The sequence below is a fragment of the Ambystoma mexicanum genome, chromosome 10 (genome assembly GCF_040938575.1).
Source record: "Ambystoma mexicanum isolate Mex_15411 chromosome 10, UKY_AmexF1_1, whole genome shotgun sequence".
In the NCBI taxonomy this organism is placed as follows: Eukaryota; Metazoa; Chordata; class Amphibia; order Caudata; family Ambystomatidae; genus Ambystoma; species Ambystoma mexicanum.
The window spans coordinates 779,314,719-779,333,867 of NC_090932.1; positions in this window are offsets into that span (position 1 = coordinate 779,314,719).

Sequence of the window (19,149 nt, forward strand, 5' to 3'; positions counted from 1 at the left end):
GACACATGTTTGTTCCATAGGCGTGTTCAATAATGTTCCAAGATGTGTGGACCGCCCGTATTTGTGTACTAGTATATAAACCATTTGATTTCCTGAATGTTAACATACAATACAATATGAATTACTATCTTCAATTGTACACAATTCCAGTATACTCCTAGTTCACTGTTACACAGTTCGAATATATGCTGAGTTATCCCTTAGAGGCGCAAGAGATTTTTTTTCTTACATTTGAAGTGAATGTATGTATATGTGGAGAATTTCGGCTGCTTGCTGAGCATGTGTCTTCAGTGTTTTGAAGACACATTTTGAGGATCCGAGTGAGGAAACTAGCCAGGCTGAAGAGTAGCTGACAATGGACCTCATTACAAGTTTGGTGGTGCAGTATATTTTTCGTGGTATTTCTATCACTCACACTTTTTTGGGTGGTAATAGAATTACTCCTAACTTTATCGCAATGATGAATTCAAAGTTTGGAAGTGAAGTGGAGGATTTACCGCCAGAATATAGCCAGAAGTAAATCCACCACTAAAACCTCCATGAATCTATGGATTTCCCGCAGCTGAATTATCACTAACGGTAAACATACAGAAATTCTCATGTGGTCCTATGTACTTCAAAATTGGGGACTAATACTGCCACCTTGGAGTAATGTGTTGGTGGCGGATGTACTTGTTTATTTCTTTTCCCTGCAAAGGCGGCCCATTGTCGCTCTTGATGTGTTTTGGTAGGTCATGTGTGGCGAACATATTTTCCAGGGATGGGATCACTGTGTCTACCGCTGTTGACAATATGATTTCCACCTCAAGGTATTGTGAGTAATCGTCAATGGCCACCAGCAGGTAGGCTCCTTCCTGTACCGTGCAGAAATCGATGCTGATAGCTTCCCATCTTGATGTGCCCCGATTTACAGACTGTATGGGTTCCGGCCTCGGGGCAGTCCCGGTAACTTGGCATGGGTGGCATGATGCGATGGTGCTTTCAACTTTCGCATCAATCTGGGGAAACAACACTCTGTGCCGTATTCTGGCTTTGGTCCTGGCTATCCCTTGGTGATCTTCATGCGCCAGCATGACAATACGGTCCTGTAGGCTGGTGGGGATGAGGATACGTGTACCTCTTAAAATGAAACCCTCGTTGGTAACTGATAGTTCTTGACAAACCGGGAAGATCCCAGTGAGGAAGTCCCTGACTGCTGTTGTGCTATTGTGGATGTTCCAGAGGAATGAGTTCCACTCTCCTGCCAGTACAGCATTCTTAACAATGTCACAGCATGGGTCAGCTTGGGTTGCCTCTATGATGTCTGCAATGCTGATGGCCTTGTGTTTCTTTGTGCTTATAATCTGGCAGATGTTCCCTCTGTCTCCCTTGATTCTTTTCCCTCACGAGGTGTGGCTGCTCTTGGGTGTATGGATTGGAAGTCCGCCGGGTTGTCCGCCCTGCCTTGTACTCCAGTTCGAAGTCATACTGTTGGAGGTGCAGCAACCATTTTCAGTTTCTGGAAGTCGGGTTAATGTGCCGTTCTCTCCTTATGGCTGCATTGGGCAGGTGCATGTCATTACAGATTTGCACTTTCCCCGGCTGCTTCGGTTTCTTAATGGCGACCATGGGGGACACGCATGCTGTTGGGCCCGTCACTGGTTCAATGATGCCAGCTTTCTCCAGTTCGTGTAATTCCTTGGCAACTAGATCTCGCATGTAGAACAGTGTCCTTCTGTGTCGCACCGCTCTGGGTTGTACTGTGGGAACAATGTGCAACTTTATCAGTTTCCCTTTTACGCATCCTATGCCATTGAGGAGGCTGGGGTGTTTTGTGAGCATGTCGCTGATGTCTGTAGAGTCGGAGACATCGTAGATGAATTTGATTAGTCCCAATTCTTCTGTTGACTCCCAACTGAGTAGAGACTCGATTCCTGCATTCACAACATATACCTTAGAATGGATCTCTCTGTCCCCTCTTCTCAGCATTGTTTGGAATCATACTACGACTGGTAGGGGTGTTTCGCAGCCATATGCAAACAGTAGGGTGTCTGTGTGTTTTAGTTCTGGATGAGGTTGCATCCGTTTAGATGTTTCGACCAGCATCAGGTTCATGGATGCTCTGTTGTCGATCGTCATCACAATCTCCTGGCCTTGTATGTGTATGAGGCACTTGGGTCTCCTCTTTCTTTTCGATGTCTTACTGCTTTGTTCCAGGGCCGAGACGAGGTGGAATTTACCTTTTTTCCTTATGTGTTCTGACTTGACTGCTGCCGACACCTCCTCATGTTCTTCCCTGGATTCGTCTTTGGAGGAGTTGTCTCCCGTGACTACCAATCGTGTGTCTGCTTGTTTCTTTTTCTTGGTGTGTGTTTTCGGCAGTTGAGACTGAGCAAGCTGCGGTGGGCCTGATAAATGACATACACGTGTATAGTGATCTCAACGACCGCATGCGCTGCACGTAGTGTCCTGGGCTGGGCAGTTTCTCTTCCTGTAAAATTCATCCCCACATTCAGTGGGTCGCGGTATCCTTGGCTGCCATTGTGGGTCTGCATGGGGGTTGTTGTTTTCGTCTCTGGCTGCTGGGCAATTTGTGATTTGTGCCACTGTGGTTGGTGGGACAAGCTGTAGTTTCTGTAGCGTGGTGCTCATCTGAGCCGCTCTGGTGTGCGATAGTTCCCTAAAGCAGCCATATTCCAGAATTATTTCCTAGGGAAATCCGCTTCTCACTCAGGACTATTCATCACAGTTTTTCAGAGTTCATGACATTGATGACTTGGCATTTGATCTCCTTTTCTTTGTCGTTGAATTCACAGGACAACGCCAATCGCTGGAGTCTGGTGTGGTAGGCATCAAGGGTTTCCTACTCAGTATGAACAGTGGTGAGCTTAGGGCCCTTTGGGTATCATGCAAGCAATGGATGGGTTAGCACAATAACTCCGACACCAAATAATCAAAACGGCTCAAGAAGATGGCAAAGGTTACTGTTTTATCAACAAGTATCTAAAACAGGGAGTTACAACAGACATCAAAAGACATTCGCTCAAGCTCTCTCCAACTCACTCAAGGCATTTAATAAAAAACATAGACTTTATACTCAAAATACGACGTGACGTCATACTATGTGGCAAATAAGAAAAACCTACGAGGGATTGTGATACGTTAAAGGGGAACATCTAAGTATACTTTCTATAAGGGGTGGGATTATGATATGTTGTCTTCTATCAGGTGGGCAACTTATGCCTACCTCTAAAACATGTAATCTTCAACACTACTAAGTACACTGTGTATCATTGGCTCTCACGCTATTAGACCCTTCATTATATGGCCCTCTACAATTGGTTGGCATGCTCGTGCCCTCTTGGAACATTCGGCTCACTTAGCAGTACGTAAGCTCAGACCCAGGTGCCAGGAGGTGGACTTGACTGTACCTCCCCACCCAATTAGCCCAACATTTCTCATCACTGATGCCTTCTGCCATGAAGATTGTCTTGGAAATTGGCCTTGCAAAGTATCCTTGTCTCTGGGAATAGATGGGAGTGCAAGCACGCACTATCGTTATTCTAGAACTCCACTCTCAGCTCTATTTCCATCCTTGGCTCACGTGACAGGAGACCATGATTTGGTCCATTTTTCGCAGCATTTAAATGTCTTAAATAAATAAAACTTGGCACGCATGGTGTTCTTTCTTTGCACCTTAACAAGGGATGATTCAGCAACTCACATTCACCGCCTTAAAGAATAGATAACCGGTCTTGGCTGCTTCAGCTTTGACACCAGGCCAGACAGCCCTTCTAGGCTCTTCCACAGTCTCAGCTTAATTCGTGCTGTGACACAATTCTCAGCTATTACTTTCCATGTGTCCTGGCTTACTAAATTCATGACACCGATATCCAGCTTCTATATAATGGCAGCTTCACCTGCAGTCTATTCACTACATATAGCCAGCTTCTAAGATTACTTAATCTAGTTGCGTTTCGGCATCTGTACAGTTATTGAATGGCTTGCATTTTCTGCAGCTCTTCGCACACGTGCAATCTTCTCTTTGCACATGAAAGTTTACTCGATTCTTAGCCTCTTCATTAGTTTCTGTACAGTCCATACATTTTCTTCAGCCATTATTCTCCAGGCGTCACGTTTGTCTTCATTAACATCACCAGCTCAATTTTCTCTCTTTTTATATTCCTTTGGGGAGTTCCTCCCTCAGATTGTTGTTTCTTCGGGAAAGCATCTGATGGGGTTTCCTCAGTGGATACCTTGTTTCGAATATACATCGCAGAATTGGCACAACTGTTGGGTTTAAGCATGGTGTACGATCTCAGGCTTGCAACATATAGACAGTAGGGTGATGGGACTTTCTGCAGAGGCATGTTACTCCTCCTCTACATCCCCCCTCTGGTCGAGTCATTGACCACACCTTCACCAATTTCCACATCGTGATATTTTCTCTTGAAGAAGTGCATCTTCGGAGTCCAGATCTTCATCACCCCCAGCAGATTTCACATGTTCATCCACACTCCAAGTCATGTAGCTGCACTGTCCATTCAGATTACAAAAGACCCATCGCCCTACGTACTTCTTATGATTCTTTTGATGCAGGAATTTCGTTCCCTCAGGTGCTACAATGCTGGCCTCTACATATTTTCTGACATCTTCATCAGTCAATTCCTTGGGTCTAAACCCAAATTCATCATCGATCATAATCTTCATTCCTACTGCCTTCTTTGCCGTCTTCTTACAGTGGGCACTCACTATCCGGATCACTCAGAATGCAAACATCACCATCAGCAATATTGCTCCAAGAAACTTAGAGATGTTTGCCATTCACTGTGGAATCCATGAGAATATGGGCGCAAACCAACTGTCATCTGCAATATCCTCTGTCTCGTCCCCCATCTGATTATACAGAATCGTCAGTAACATTATGGCCTCTGTCAAGGTCCCATTCTCGTCATCATGAGATGGTATTAATGTGCACCATGATGGCCCAATTTTGGCGAAAACTCCTCCTTCCATTGCTGTGATCATGTCAAGGACATATCTGTTTTGCAGGGTCATTAGTCATATGGCCCTCAATTCTTCCTTGATAGCACTGAAGCCCTTTATGGTGGTGTTGATTGTCTGCAGAAGCTCCCATCTTGTAATCTGCAACCATTTGGCAATGGCCATCGTCTGGATCCCAGGCTTGAAGATAGTCATTAATATTGAAGCAGTCTTGCTGAACAACCTGTGCTCATGCGGAATAGCCTCTTATGAGTCTATTGACTTGCCTGAGAAGTAATTCTCTCTTTTGGTTCGATTAAGAAATTCAAGCAATATTTTCCTACTCAAGTGGGCATCTACCTTTGGAAACTCTCCAAATGTTCAGGTCACTCTGAGGAATAACTAACGCTGCAACATGGATAAACACCAAGGAGAACGTCCCTCGCCAATCCTTGGCCAGCTTCATGTAGGCTCTGGGCCCACAAGCCCAATATCGATCCATCAGGATGGCAGTCCCTGCTCCCATTCTGGAAACGTTAACTGTAATTTTGCAGCCTATGTTATTTCCCACATTCTTTCTTCCTTCTCTTCGAAAGAATAAGGTTGCATTCGCCAATGGGATCACAACCATTGGACCTAATTCATCTTCTACTCATATCATTAGCTTGGCATGCTTAGCCCATGACTTCAAACGCCAGTCGTTCACTCTCTGCACCTCTTGCACATATTTGGACTTTAGTAGATTAACTGTGCAGAGCATCAGTCCTTCTTCCCATCGCTTCTTGGATGTCACTTGTCGATAAACTAAGGCTTTAGTTCTTTTCCAACATCCAGGCTAACCAGCTACTTCTGTTTGATCAGGGCAGGGCAGTCTCTTCCTCTCTGCAATGACCATCTCTTCCTGTCCTGTCGCAGCATACGTAAGCATCTTGCTCTTCCAGCCAGGTTCCTTTCCCATCTGTGTAGTCTTCATATAGTCATCCTGGTATGGAAACAACCATTTCAACCTCCATCGTAGAGTAGCCCAACTTCCTTGAAATTGTCCTCTGGTCATACATGCTGCAAGATGAACAAGGCATCTGGCATTGTGTTCTGGGACTTCTCTAGAAATGAAGGTTTGCACTGTATTCATGGCATAGGGTATGAGAGCACAGATGTAGCAACCTCTTTAGATATTCTCTCTCCCACCTTTCTCATGTGCGGATACCACATGTTATTACCCAAATGTGCTTTATTGTCTAGATAGGTATTTATTCCCTCTTCCTCTGCATTTCTCTTATGTCTCACAAAGTCAGTGTTTGCATAATACTTATGAAGTAAATCAAACATAGTTCTTACATTGAGGAGAACCATAGGAGCCTCTACCTCATTGGAAATAAGAAAATTATATGCAGTTCCCGTAGTGGGTGGCACTATAGAGGCCTCTGCCTCAGTGAGAGTATTAGAATAATACAGACTGTGACAGAGGAGGAATAGAAAGACAAAGAGTGTACTCCTGCAGGCATATATTATGCACCAAAACATAGGCTTCCACCTTATGCGCCATTCTGGTACTTGTCGCATTTGGTCACTCTCTAGAGCCGTACCAGTTTCTATATTTCTCATCATTAATGAATTTATCAAACTTTTTATACGTGCAACTGTAAAATGTCCTCTATTATCACAATGAGGACCCTCCTGACCACAGGGAAATGTTTAGGTTCCTGTAAAAAAGTGTGAAAATCAACCTTTCTCCTGACCAGAGCAGGATAAGCTTGAAGTATAAATACAAAAACAGCAAGCACAAGCTGATGCACATCACTGTCAGTTAGCACCATGTGTTTAACCAAACAGGTATTCAGTAAGAAATGAATCTGGATATTGTTCTCGTTTCCAATTTCTGATCACGAACTCACATTTAGGCATGATTTTGACACATCAATATGTTTCTAAAATCCAATTGTGGCCTACTAAAATTTGCTGCAAGTCTTTGTACTCCTGCTAAAAGAGCTATAAGGAGTATCACCGGAATTTTAGTCCAAGCTAAATCTGCATCATTCACTATTCGTTACTTTATCATCCTTCTTCTTCGTCATCGATTGATTCTGCATGGCTGAAATTCTTCTTGTTGCCTTGCTTCTGGATCTGAAACGGTGGTAGGGAGGGTCTCACCTTTGTAGGCTTTCACATCCCCTAAGTGAAGCCAAGCTCGTCTTCCTTGGACCTTGACAGCTGAAGGGGTTATATTCTCAACACAAAAGGGACCATGCCACTTTCACGTAAAGTTCTTCACAAATACTAGGTCTCCAACATATAAATTAGGTGCTGGTAGTAATTGTAGTGGATTGACCCCTGACTGATACTTGAGTTGATCTGAAATGAGAGAGATGCTATATATGTCAAGTAATCATGCAGTTCATCACCTAAAGGTTTAGCTACACTCTGGGCATCACCTCTACTTCTAGACAAAGGTGTAAGGGGTGTTCTCATTCACCGCCCTTTCACTAGCTCGTGAGGGGTGAAGTGATGTCTGAACCAGGCTGATTTTGAAGTGCATATAAAGCTAGGATTAGGCAATATAGCCAGCCCTTGTTCGATGTCAATTTAATCTTGCCAATCCTTTCTTCAAGGATGCTGTTCAGACTCCCGCATATCCTGTTCGCTTGCGGGTGATAAGCAGAAGAAAACCTGTGTTTAATGTTCAATAGAAGCTCTGTTTGTTCAAATACTTCATTAACAAAATGTGGCCCATTACCGGATCTCAGCACTTCACACACCCCATCTTGGGAAGACTTCACACACTAAAAACCTTGCTGTGCAAGTGGCATGAGGGTGTGTACACTGACCTGCCTCGATCCACATAGAGAAGGGACACAACACCACTAATAGATATCTATATATATTACACACCTGCAGTCAATATGTAAATGCTGAAACTGACTATTCGGTCGAGGTATTACCCCTCTTATTGTTCTCAGTGCATGCCCAGCAGTAAACCTCTGACACACGATGCAGTTTACCATAAATACTGCAGTGTGCTCCAATAAATTTGGAATTAACCAATCTTCTGCAATCATTGCAGCAAGACTCTCCCTAGTTACATGCGCGGGGTAATGCAGCTTCTCTAGCGCGACCTTTAATAATGCTAATGGCATCACCGGCTTTCCAGTGCTATCCTTTAGCCATAATGCTTCAGTGGGGGATAAGGAACACCCCCTTGTCTTCCATAATTCCTGCTCTTCCTGCGGTGCACTTCCTTGAATTTCCATAAACCCTTCTTGTACTAACATGGCTATAACTACTTTTTCCTTAATACTCTCATTATCAAAACTTGAAATATTTGGGGAATATGCAACCCTTTTGGCTTCTACGTCTGCGGCTTCGATCCGCAAGAGATAAAATCTGTTTGTTTAGAATGCACTGCACATTCAACAACCTCTATGGCTACTGGGAGTTGTAGTGCCTTGATAAACCTGTCCAAAAATGATGCATGCTGCACTGAAGTGTCGTCTGCACAGAGGTAGCCCCTCCTTTTCCTACGTGCTAACCCTGTGTGTACTGTTGCCATCACATAGGCGGAGTCACTGTACACCATCACTTCCTGCCCTTCATGTTTCCCGTTTGCGACATTAAGCACCACTAATTCTGCTGCTTGTGCCGAAATGTGAGATGGTAGCCTTGCACTTGCTACAACTTCAAATTCTCCATTTGATCTGTGTCTCACTAATGCTGCGCCTGAATACCTTTCCCCACTAACATGATCAATTTTTGAAGAACCATCAATAAAGAGAATGTCCCTTCCCCTCAAAGCATTCTCTTTCACTCAGGATATTTCATCATACAATTCAACATAATTAGCACAGACATGCACATGATCCCCGTCTGTTACTGGCTCAGCTACAAACGTGGCAGGATTCACAATTTTACATCTTACTATTTTAATCGTCAGGTTCAAAATCATTACCTCATTAGCGGAAGCTTTTTGGGATGTCAACGTACCTTTGGGTTTCTTTAAAATGGCAAACAGAACATGCTCCATGAAGAGAGTCATAGAGCAGCCCAGGACAATACTTGTAGACTTCTCAATAGCGAACATGGCAGTTGCCAATGACTGTTCGCAAGGAAAGTGTCCTCTCATAACTGGGTCTAAAATCCCACTGTAATATGCTAAAGGCTTGTACCCCAATGTAGTCCTCTGTGTAAGCATTGCCGTCATGACTGTCCCATTTGTGTGCAAAAACAAATAAAATTCCTCAAAATAGTTGGGAATTCCTAAAACAGGGGCTGTACAAATTGCTTTTTTTCAACTCCTCAAACCCTTCCTTCATTTCCTCAATCCATTCTATTTTTACCTTATCCACTTGTGCTATCTTTAAAGCTTGCAAAAGGGGTCTTTTGGGTTTACTATAATCAAACACCCAGTCTATAACACAGTTGCATAGACCCAAAAACTGTTGCATCTGTTTCACTGTATTTGGCATCAAGGTTTTCATAATCACCTTAAGCTCTTTCAGGTGTCACCTTCTTTCCTTCATGTGAAATCAACTGCCCTATGTATGACACCTCTTCTTGGGAGTATTGCAGTTTCTCCTTGTCTACATTACATCACTAGTCATCAACTGAATAGAATCTTGCCTGCACTCATCTTCTGTTCTCCTACAAATTTAAATGTCATCTACGTATTGTATCACTGCACTTTAAAAATCAATATTGCCTAAATCCATCTGTAGGACTCTGTTAAAGATCGATGGGGATTCACAGTACACCTCGGCCAAACGAGTATGTTTCAGTCCAGTTTGGTGAAATGTAAAGGAAGTCAAGTCTTGCGGGCCTTGCTGCAACGGGACAGAGAAAAACACATTTTTCAAATCGATCACTGTGAAATATCAAGCTTCCACTGGGATACTGCATAGCATCACTGCCGGATTAGGAACTAAAGGAAACTCTGCCTCTACAATCTGGTTAATCAGTCTCATATATTGTATACATCTCCACAGCCCTCTTGTAGACTTTTTGATTGGATACACCGTGGTATTACTCAACGATTCCGATGGCACCAGAATCCCTTGTTTCATCAGTGCTGAAATGGTCGGAAATATACCCTCATCAACTTCTCGAGAAATGGGGTACTGTTTTGCTCGAGGTAAAATTGCTGCTGGCTTGAGCTATATTTTAACTTCCCCTATTCCCCTTAATAAACCTATGTCATAAGGGCCTGTGGTCCAAAGGACTCTTGGCACCTTCTCCAAATCTTCTTGAAAATGTGCTGGACGCTGCCGCATTATCGCCATTCGCTGTGAGACTTCCTTCTTTTCTATTCTGATCCAGTATGGGATGCTCACAAAGAACACTACTTCATCATCTGTTTGGTCTTCCCTGAACATATCATCAGTTATATCAGTCAATCTGTACCCTTCCTGGAGAGCTATTACTGTTCTCTGTGGTCTGCCCTCATCATATATTCCTTCGAGCATTGCGATTTCCCTTCGTACTATGGTGCTTCCAATTCCATACAGATAATCTGTTCGCCCTCTTCATCCATAGGTATTTGTAGTCTAAACAAAAACTCATCAGGTATACTCACAATTGTTCCCACTAAGCCATGTAGCCATGTCAATAGAATGCTCACCCGATATAGAAAAACCTCTGGATCTACTGGAACGCCTCGCAGAGCCACTTGCCCTGTGAACGCCAATATAAATTTGCCCACGTTTTAATAATTTATTCCTGCAGTGGAACACACTAACCCTTGATCAGTAAATGAAATTTGTCATGTTAAGTTTTGTCATTAAATCTCTTCCCAAAATGTTAACCAGTGTCTGTCGTGAATACAACAAAGGAACAGACATGTCACACTGTCCTATAGAGACTGGTAATTCATCAGTAAAAGGAACTCGACTTGTAGCTACAGAGAACCCTTCAGCATTCATGGCATTTCCTGTCAATGTATATTATCCCTCTCGTATACATGAACGAGTAGCACCAGTATCTACTAGAAAAGAAAAAGATTTGCCTCCTATCGTCATATCGACCCTTGGTTCCTCTTGAGGAATCACAGATAATACAGAACACATCAAGTCACCCTGTGAGCTGTCCTATTCTGGATACAGGCTCATCCCCACGCCGGTGAAAGGATTTCCTCCTACCACAGTGGCACCTCCTAGTCAGGTGTCAGCGCTTGTCCTGTGGTTGCATACTGCTGTGTCTGCATAGGGGCTTGTTATGATTGCCCTTGTGGTGGATTCATGTGCACTCGCTCGTGTTGCTGTACCCGCTATACTTGCGGCGCTTGTGTCTGATATAACTGTCTGATCTTGGGTGAACCCTTCTCTAGTCTGTGTGCTATATGGTGGAGGATAAGCTGTCCGCCCTCTTGAAAATTGGCCTTTCTGTACATTCCTTGGCTCCCACATATGTGGGTAATGTGCCCTGTCATCCCACAAGTTCAACATATTGGGGGTGCTCGTTTGACAAGTCCCCCTTGGTTATACCCTCCCTAGGTACTCTGATTCTCATACTGCATATTCTGAAACCCACCTTGATTATTTTGAAATCCACCCCTTCCTCTATATCCCATACCTCTTGTCATGCACAACAAATCAGTTATACAATTACGCACCACCCCGCTTGATAACGCGACACACACTGCTAGACTCCCCGGGTCACAGTCCACCTCCCAAGCCATCCCTTCACCTATGGAGTGAGGGAGTCGTCATCACCGGCGGATTCGGGCCGTGCGCAGAGGCCGGCCCGGTTTGTTGCCTCGTTTCCATTGGCAACTCCCGTGGAGACTGCGTTCGGGCTGGAGCACCTGATCGTGGTTACTTCCTGGTTCCGCGACAGCTTCTCGATCACATGCTCAGGTTTCCGCTCACGTGACTGGGAGCCGGCGCACGTAAAAGCCGGGAAGTTCGAGTTGCTCACCGCTTCACAGCTGTTTCACAACTCTGTTCGGCGCTTTCAGGATTCACATTGTTTGCTGCATCGGATTTGGACTCTGGCTTACGAACCACGGATTGGCTTTCTTGCTCCACGGATACTGTCACTCGGAACTCTGCACGGATATTGGTACTTTGGACTCTTTTGCTACGCTCAACGGATTGTTCTCGGATTTCCCCTTCTGGCTTTTCGACCTTTCAACCATTGGCTCTACGTGATCAATTTCAAGTTCCCTTCGGCTATGGAAGGGCTACAGGTATCAGCCGTTACCTACCATCTGGAACACGGCTGCCCAGATCTTTGACGCTCCCTCGCATCTGACCCCAGGCACCCTAGCACCATCCCGCTAGACTTAGGTAAGAGAGTTTTGCACACTTCTTCATATCAAGTACTGTGTTTGCCTGTGCTAACCCTAACTTCCTTTTAACAGCCTCTGGGGTCCTCGGCGTCATCGGATCTGGTGAACCATCAAACCACTTGTGGCCTCAAAGCTCGACCAGGGAGTTTCTTTACTCTCTCCCTGTGGCTGATTTGTGGACAGAGGCCCATTACTCTTCACTACGCGGCAAGTCACGACAGACTGTGAAGCCGTTGCGTTGTGATGAGTACCGAGCCTGCAGCTCAGGACCCCATGGCTGCCTTGGTACAGGCACTCACATTGCTAAGGGCGGATATGGGTGCCACCACAGCTGCGATACACCAGAGGCTAGACCTGATCCAAAGCACACAACACCCTCTGCCCGCTGATGCTGAGTTCGGGGAGGCCGCTGCCGCGGCACCACCCCCAGCTGTCCAGCCTATTGTTCCCCAGCCTCCTATTGCCCCTACAGCACCTCAGTTGCCAGTACTCATGCCCACGCCCTTTCCCCTGGCTGCCCCAGAGAGGTTCCACGGTGACCCTAGAAAGTTTTGCACCTTTATAAACCAGTGCAAGCTACACTTCCTCTGCAGACCTCAGGCTTTTCCCGATGCCACCACAAAAGCAGCGTTCACTTTGTCTCATTTGGCCGGACCCGCTGCAGCATGGGCTAACCCCTTGTTGGAAAATGACAACCCTGTTCTATACGACTTTGAGGTGCTGATCACAGAAATGTCTCGTGTGTTCGACACACGTCACAAGGCCCAGTCCCGGGACCTCAAGCTGTTAGACCTGACTCAAGGAAAGGGATCCCTCATAGAATACATTGCTCGGTTCAATCAGCAAGCTGCTGAAACCTCCTGGCCTGAACAAAAAAAGGCAGTTGTCTTCTATAGAGGGCTCAACAACACCATGAAAGACGCTATGGCTGTCGTCCCTTCCTTGCCCACGACCCACACCGATTTAGTGGACCTCGCGTTACAAATTGACACAAGGCGTTCCGAACATGCCTTCCTCTTCCTCTGATACAGGCGTCGAGCCCATGCAAATAGGTGGTATTCGCAGCCCCATCACACAACTAGAGAGGGACCGCAGAAGAACCGGCCACGCTTGTTTCTACTGCGGCCTGAATGGCCATCTTGTAGTCATGTCCCAGACGCCCTAAGCTCAAGAATCCGGTTTTTCGGAATGCTCGACCCTAGACCCGGGGGCCGGCTCGAGCAGTACTTCCATTTCCCCGGACAGGTACCCCACCTTTGGCAGGATTAGGCCAGTGCTGGTACAGGCCACGTTAAAACCAACACCCGACATTGTTCACACTGTCTCGATTAACTTAGACTCAGGCGCCACGGGCAACTATATTGACAATAAACTGGCCGGGTCCTTAAATCTACCTCTGCTTACCAAGCAACATCCAGAGCCGGTACAGGCGGTGGATGGCACAGCACTGATTTCAGGCCCAATCAAGCAACAGACCACCCCGGTCACCCTAACTATACAGAACACGCATCAGGAAGTTATCTCATTCGACCGGATTACAATGCCACAGTTTGGGATCATACTGGGTCTGCCTTGGTTGCATCAACACAACCCTTTGATTGACTGGAAGTCTGGGCAGGTTCATTTCGAATCAGAAACGAGTCAGAACTATTGTCTCACCGCACCTGATGACACTGAATCACCCCCACGAGCCCTAGGGGCCATAGCGCAACTCACACTACACGAAGACGTTCCTATGGCCCTGGAGCCTCATGTGGTGGGGGCTGTTGCCATTGGTTTCCCTACAGAATACGGGGATTTCCAAGAGGTCTTTGATAAGGGTTCCTCGGAGGTGCTCCCACCACATCGTTCCTAGGACTGCCCCATCGACCTGCTCCCTGACTCTGTGATTCCCTCAGGCCGCATCTATTCCTTGTCTCCCTCGGAAGAACAAGCATTAAAGGAGTACATACAGGTAGCCTTGAAGGTCGGTCATATACGTCCCTCCACTTCACCGGCGGCTAGCCCTATTTCTCCCCAAAAAGGAGGGCAATCTGCGTCCTTGTGTGGTCTACCGCCGACTAAATTCTATCACCATCAAGAATCGATACCCGATTCCTCTGATTACCCCATTATTGGACAGGTTAAGCCACGCTACCATCTTCACAAAACTCAATCTCTGCAAGGCCTATAACCTGGTTACAATCCGCTCTGGAGACGAGTGGAAGACGGCCTTCTGTACTCGCTACGGATTGTTTGAATATGTGGTCATGCCCTTCGGGCTTTGTAACGCCCCTGCTACCTTCCAACGTTTCATGAATGAGGTTTTTCACAACTTGTTGGATGTGTGTGTAGCAGTATACCTTGATGACATCTTGATATACTCACAGAACATGAAGGACCACATATCACACGTCTGCGAGGTACTGTCCCGTCTCCGCCGACACTCACTCTATGCCAAACCCGAGAAATGTCAGTTCCACACTGAAAGTGTGGAATTTCTGGGTTTCCATATTACCCCTGGGGGTTTGGCAATGAACAAGTCCAAGGTCCGTGCAGTTTTGGACTGGCCGAAGCCCTGTAACATTAAGGCCCTGCAATCATTCCTTGGGTTCTCGAATTTCTACAGGCGCTTCATCCAGGATTTCTCGTCCCTTGTAGCCCCCCTTACTGCCCTGACCAGCCCCAAGTCGCCTTTTGTCTGGTTGGATGAACACCAAGCGGCTTTTGACGCCCTGAAGTCAGCATTTACTACAGCCCCTGTCCTGAAGCACCCTGACCCAGAACTCCCGTTCATTGTGGAGGCTGTTGCTTCCTCCTTCACCCTTGGTGCGGTCTTGTCCCAATGCTGCCCTTCTTTGGGTCAGTTACACCCGGTAGCATTTCATTCCCGGAAGTTCTCTGCTACGGAGTTGCACTACACCGTCACGGAGAAGGAGCTGTTGGCCAGCAAGGATGCCTTCCAGGTCTGGCGGCATCATCTGCTGGGGGCAAGGCACGCTGTCACTGTGTTCACCGACCACCATAACCTCCAGGACTTGGCCTCGCTAAAGTGTATTAACAGTCGACAGGTACAGTGGCACTTGTTCTTCGCGGCCTTTGACTTCCAGATCAAACATCGGTCCGGTCTATCCCATGGGAAGGCGGACGCGTTGTCTCGCTCTCCGGTTGGAGTATCCTTGCCTGTTTTCCCGGAAAATCTATTAGACAAACATGTCATTTGTCTTTGCACCCCTCCTCTGCTTTTGTTGGATTCCATTCGCAAATGTGTTTCACTACATCCTGATTAGGTTACCGAATGGGATCCGGTGTTTCATGACGGGCTACCGCATATCCAAAACAGATTGTGGTTACCGACAACCGACGCGCGCAATCTTGCTCTGGAATGGTCCCACGATAGCGCCATCAATGGCCATCCCAGACAAAAACGCACGTTGGTCCTCCTCAGACGTTGGTGTTGGCAGCCCTCCATGAAACACGACGTAGAAGGATACGTTAACACCTGTGCGATATGCGCCCAGTGTAAGCACCGCAGAGGGCATCCGGTGGGGCTCCTGCTTCCTTTACCCATACCCCCCAGGCCCTGGCACACGGTATCCATGGATTTTGTAACAGACCTACCCCGAACCAAGGGATTCGATACCATTTGGGTGGTGGTCGACTCCTTTTCCAAAATGGCTCGTATTATTCCCTGTTCTGGCATCCCTTCAGTCCTGGCCTTGGCTGATCTTTTCTTTAAGTCACTCTTTTGCTTCTTTGGGTTACCCACGGTTATCGTCTCAGATAGGGGACCCCAGTTCACTTCTCATTTCTGGCGGGCACTCACGGTTCTCCTAGGTATTGATTCCCGTTTCTCCTCCGCATACCATCCGGAGACGGACGGCCAGACAGAGGGTGAACAAAGCCATGGAGCAGTAGTTGCGTTGTCTGGTGTTGCAACACCAGCAGTCCTGGCTGGGTTTGCTACACCTCGCTGAGTTCTCCTACAACAACGCCACACATTCCTCCACTGGCTCTTCTCCCTTTTATGTTTTGTATGGTCAACACCCTCGCACCTTGCCTGTCCCAGACCTTGCACCTTCTGATAATCCTGCTGCTGCTGCCTGTGCTCGCAACTTGTCGGCTGTTCAGGCCCAAACCCTTACCCACCTTCGGGAGGCCCAGGAGTCTACGAAGGCTGTAGCGGACCGGAGGAGGGCAGTGGCACCTTCCTATGTTGTGGGGGACAGGGTTTGGCTCTCTTCTCGCCATTTCAGGCTTCCTGGTTGTTACAAATTACTCTCTCGTTTTGTGGGCCCTTAAAGGATTTCCGCTGTGATCAACCCTGTGGCCTATCGCCTCTCGGTTCCTGCCTCCTGGCGCATACACCCTGTTTTCCACATCTCTTTGTTGAAACCATGTCCGGCCCCTACCCGTCTCCGGTCTACGCCTGGCCCTGTTTCAGTGGGTGGCTCGGTGGAGTATGAGGTCTTGGGTATATTGGGTTCTCGTATGGTTCGGGGTGGTCTCCAGTACCTTGTGGACTGGGCGGGTTTTGGCCCCGAGGAGCAGTGTTGGGTCCCCGCGAGTGATGTCCATGCCCCAAGGCTTGTTTCACGTTTTCACCGCGAACACCCTTCTTGCCCACGTGGTCGTGGGCCATTGAGGGGGGGCTCTGTCATGCACAACTAATCAGTTACACAACTACACACCACCCCGCTTGATACCCCGACACACACTGCTAGACTCCCCGGGTCACAGTCCACCTCCCAAGCCATCCCTTCACCTATGGTGCGAGGGAGTCGTCATCACCAGCGGATTCGGGCCGTGCGCAGAGGCCGGCCCGGTTTGTTGCCTCGTTTCCATTGGCAACTCCCGTGGAGACCGCGTTCGGGCTGGAGCACCCGCTCGCGGTTACTTCCTGGTTCCGTGACGGCTTCTCGATCACATGCTCATGTTTCCGCTCACGTGACTGGGAGCCAGAGCACGTAAAAGCCGGGAAGTTCGAGTTGCTCTCCGCTTCACAGCTGTTCCACGAATCTGTTCGGCGCTTCCAGGATTCACGTTGTTTGCTGTATAGGATTTGGACTCTGGTTTACGAACCACGGATTGGCTTTCTTGCTCCACGGATACTGTCACTCGGAACTCTGCGTGGATATTGGTACTTTGGACTCTTTTGCTACGCTCAACGGATTGTTCTTGGATTTCCCCTTCTGGCGTTTCGACCTTTTGACCATTGGCTCTACGTGATCAATTTCAAGTTCCCTTCGGCTACGGAAGGGCTACAGGTATCAGCCGATACCTACCATCTGGAACACGGCTGCCCGGATCTTTGACGCTCCCTCACATCTGACCCCAGACACCCTAGCACCATCCCGCTAGACTTAGGTAAGAGAGTTTTGCACACTTCTTCATTTCAAGTACTGTGTTTGCCTGTGCTAACCCTAACTTCCTTTTAACAGCCTCTGGGGTCCTCGGCGTCATCGGATCTGGTGAACCATCAAACCACCTGTGGCCTCAAAGCTCGACCAGGGAGTTTCTTTACTCTCTCCCTGTGGGTGATTTGTGGACAGAGGCCCATTACTCTTCACTACGCGGCAAGTCACAACACCTCTGCCTCGTGGCACAAACTCATATCCACCTGTTGGTCCATCGGGTGCTGATTATTCATTCGCCTGCGATGCACCCACTGCTTCCTGCATTCCCAATCTTTCTCTGCTTGTCAATAACGCCCCTTCTATGATATGATATGATATGATATAATATGATATGATATGATATGATAATTCATTTATATCACGCTCGTACACAAGTGTTTCAGAGCGCGACAAGGCAAGGGAGGGAAACAGGGGAGAATAAAACGATCTTACTAGGCCCAGTGACATTGAGAATGCGCAAGTGCATGGGAAAAGGAAAGGGGAAAAGTGCATGGAAGGGGGAGAGAGGAAAGTGCGGAGCAGAGAAGAACATATAAATAATAATAAATAAAATAGATAGTAGAGGCAATAAACAGTGGTAGTGCAGTCAGAAAGTGCTTTGTTTAAGGCAGCAGACTGGGTATGTCTGATAAGTGCAGAAAAAAATAAGAAAATGGGGGTGTGGGTAACTGTATGGGTACAGATACAGTCCACCAGTGCAAGGGGTGGCCAGGAGGCAGTGCATAAGGGTGGCAGGGTGAACATGTACCTGGGCCCAGGGGACAGAGGGTGGACAGGTGCACGGTGCCAAGAGAGCAGTTCAGCAGGGGAGAGGGAGTGCGAAAGTGGAAGCAAAGAGGAAGGTCTTGAGGAGCTTCCGGAACAGGAGATGGTTCTCCTCAAGTTTTAGAGTGGCAGGGAGGCTGTTCCAAAGGGAGGCCCTAGCCGAAGACAGAGATCTACCCCCAGCTCGTTTCTTTGAAAAACAACTGACCCTGAGGGAGTTAGAAGTAGATGAGCGAAGAGCTTGAGAGGGGAGGTATTAGCGCAGGGATAGCTGAAGGTATTTTGGACCCAGGCCCCAGAAAGCCTTGTGGACAATGCAGAGGGTTTTGAATTTAATCCTAGCATCCACTGGGAGTCAGTGGAGAGATTTCAGAGCTGGAGAGATACAATCCCAGGGCTTGAGGCCAAGGACAAGTCTCGAAGTCCTGTTCTAGATTAGTTGCAGAGGGCAGAGAGTAGAGGCAGGTAGATTTAGAAAGAGGCTGTTAAAATAGTCCAGCCTAGAGAGAACCCGAGCTTGGGAGACAGTGAGCTTCTGGGGGAAGGAGAGGAAAGGCATAGTACCTCTGAGGAGGTGCAGTAGGTAATTTGACTTTTTAGAGACCTCAGAGATAAATATGGCAAATATTGACTGTTTTTTCTGGACTAACCTGTCTTCGTTGATTTTTCTAGTCTCATCCTTCTTCTTATTCTTCTCTTGTAACAACCGACAGTGAAGCACTATCGTCAGCTGTATCTCAGCCGATGGTT